Here is a 3,396-nt window from a genome sequence, read left to right on the forward strand (position 1 = left end):
GCCGCAAAAGACGGTCGTCTTTACGGTGGCGACATGTGGAAAGTACCACGGCGTCATAACACACCGTCATCCACCAAGGTCAAAGCGGCAAATTTGAAAAATGTAGGCGCGATACGATAACGTCCCATAGAAAATTTGAATTTCGCGCCTTTTCCTACTGACAAGATTTGCTTGATCATCTATAATTTACTTTGAGGATGAAATATCATCAGAAGAGGAAAATAATCGTAGTACGGAATCATTTATTCAAATCTCGTGTCATTTATTCCAAAATGGCGTCACCGCTATCTAATAAAACGTTCACGAAACTATCGACAAGGTCATGACGGCCGTCATCTTACGTCAAGCTTTGGTTTCCTCCGATAGCGGTGCCGTCATATAGCGGCCGTCTCCATACTAAATAATACGGCTAAATATGGATGTCGTAGTATTTGTATGGAGACGGCCGCTATATGACGGCACCGCTATCGGAGGAAACCAAAGCTTTACGTTGACAATCAACGTAACGTAACGCCGTCTAGGAAACCGCGCCATCTTGTTTACATAGACAACGTTCTAGTGACGTCAGTCAACGCTATATAGCGGCCGTAATATGACGGCACCGTTTTCGGAGGAATCCAAAGCTTAACAGACTGTTCGATTGGCAACTTCAGTTCGGCCGAGATGACAGTCAGTGACGGATGGCTAAATTGGTTTATAAAAACAAAAACTACTTTTTTTTGTAATTAAAAATGTCTTCATGTGTCGTGAAGTGGTGCAGAAGTTGTTTTAGTTCATATCAAGGACAGTGGAATCATTTTTCACTTGTAGTAAACAGATAACTTCAGTAAAATTTGGAATAAACATGACGACATTTTTTCAATACTACCGTGCTAAGCTAAAACGTAACAACTGCATACGACTTTCATAACAACATACGACTTTTTAAATTGCGAGGATAATAGGGATGGTTTTATGCCAAATGAAGTAGACTATTTTATTAACTTATGTTTGGTTTAGGTATTTTCTATATACAGTAGAATCCGCTCATAATGACATTGAAGGGAAGTAACAAACATGTCATACTAAGCGGATGTCATATAAAGCATAGTTGATAAACTTTTTATTTTATTTTTTCCAAATTAATCTCAAACTATTTTGTGAGAGATGAGTTTTATTAACCTTATACCAATTATCAACTTTCACCGAGAGTAAAAACTAAAACAATTTAAACGCCACAGACAGACAATTCACGAGATAACCCGTGAGATAATCATACCCGGTCTCCTATATGTAGATTCATTTTTTTCTATCACGCTTTCACTGAATTAATTTAACAAATACACACATTATCTCAAAATGTTGATCATTTGAATCCACCCTCTACTGTCACATATATGTAGGTTCTCTCTCAAGCCATTTCCGTCAGTAGAAAAGAGCGGCGAATTTAGAAAATGTAAGCGCACGAACGGTTACGGTCCCATACAAAATTGTAATTATACGCCTTTTTCTACTGACAAACTTGCTTGACCGGCTATATACATATAAAATATTTCAATTGGAACTGAAAGTGGGTATTTATTGTAACTCCGCCTGTTCAAATGTTTTTGACCCGATTCGTGTACCTTTGTAAATTTTGCAGGCTGTATAGCCTGTCCGATTTCTAAGATCAAGTTCGCCATACATTTACTATGGCTTACTTGATCTTAGAAAAACGGACAGACTATACCAGTACGGCTACCATCAGTTTGGCACTGACATAAACGCCGTCAAGAACGTAATTTACTTTCTATACATCTCGCTCGTACTCGCATATTAGTGCAAACGAGATGTATAGAAAGTAAATTACGTTCTCGATAGCGTAAATGTCTGTTTTGACACTGTCAGTGACTCATGGTACGGGCTCTGAACGTGACTTCGCACTGCCATACAGATTGATAATAAAATATACAAAATACTTATTATAGCGGAATACATTTATACAACAATGAATATTTAATTATGTTGAGTTAGTCTGTCATTTAATTTCATAACAACATTTTAACTAGTTATCTTTTAATCTGCATTAAATTATTATACGTGAATTATTTGACTGGTTCTTCAATGTATGGCATAAACCTATCCCTGTCCAAGTCATATTCTAATCAAATATGAACCGCGAACTCTCAGCGGCCAGTACGTACAGCAAGAAGGTTATTAGCGGATTAATGTCGCTGATTGGTAGTTATTGACATTATATGCATTTCATCTACACTTAGCTGTGTACGTTAGTGTAATAGAGACAGGCTCTGTAAACGTATCGTCTTATTTATATGTAGGCGTAATTGTGTATGTGTGCTAATTTGGCCCGAGAATTTGAACGGTAATGTTCCCAAAGGCGGTTTTCAGTTATATGCTTTCACTGCCAATGACGGGGTCCGTTAGCAAGTGCAGTTGTAATTGGCGGTTTACTAGCAAATTAAGCAGGATAGTATAGGGCCAATTAAATCCACTCTTGCGAACGGGCCCGATGTCGGGCCTGAAGGTGAAGACCTACTTACCACGAATCACGTTCGACGTGTTGACTCTCTGTCGCACTTGTAAATTCGTACGTATAGTTTGGGCGGAAAGAGAAGAGTCGTGGAATGTATCGGGCCCCATACATTCCACGACCCTTCTCTTTCCGCACAGCTCTATATAAGTGTGATGCCCTCTGAGCAAGTCGTTTTCCGTTGCACGAAATACCAGAATAAACAAGTTACAATAATTATTTCACATGTAAAGATACTTTGCCTCTTATTCCCAAAAAATGACAATGATGTATATTTTTGTAGAAAGATATACAAATAGCTCAACCAACAAAGGCATGTCCAGACGAGGACGATTTTTCGCCAATCTGATGAAATTGCCCGATCAAATCAGGACGTGCGGACGCAAACGATAATTTGGCTCGCTGATATCAATTGCCGATTATGACAAATATTACCGATAAAATGGAGGTGCGGACGAATACCAATTTGTGCCTCCAGTGTTCGCCTTTGGGGGCACTTTTTTAATTTAGAACGCTCCAATATCGCCATAAAACTGAAATTGGTGATTAAATTGGAGATCGACGCCAATTTATTTTCTGATCATCCCGTCTGGACTCCGCTTCTCATTCCGCACAGACTTTACAGAAGTTACATGCCGCGCGTGCAAGCACTTAATCATCTTGTCTGAACTCCGCTTAAAAAGAAGTATTTTTTGTGCTTGCAACATTAATAGTTAATAATTTTTTTATGGTAATACTTTATATAGGTTGGCAACATATTTTGACGTTTCCTGCAAAAACATTAAAATACTTTTTTTCTAAAACTCCTTAAAATTATGCAAGAGTAACGCTACGTCTATATTTTATAATCATTATTATTCTCTTATTACATTTATCTGGGGTCAACT

The sequence above is a fragment of the Cydia amplana genome, chromosome 21 (assembly GCF_948474715.1).
Source record: "Cydia amplana chromosome 21, ilCydAmpl1.1, whole genome shotgun sequence".
Lineage (NCBI taxonomy): Eukaryota > Metazoa > Arthropoda > Insecta > Lepidoptera > Tortricidae > Cydia > Cydia amplana.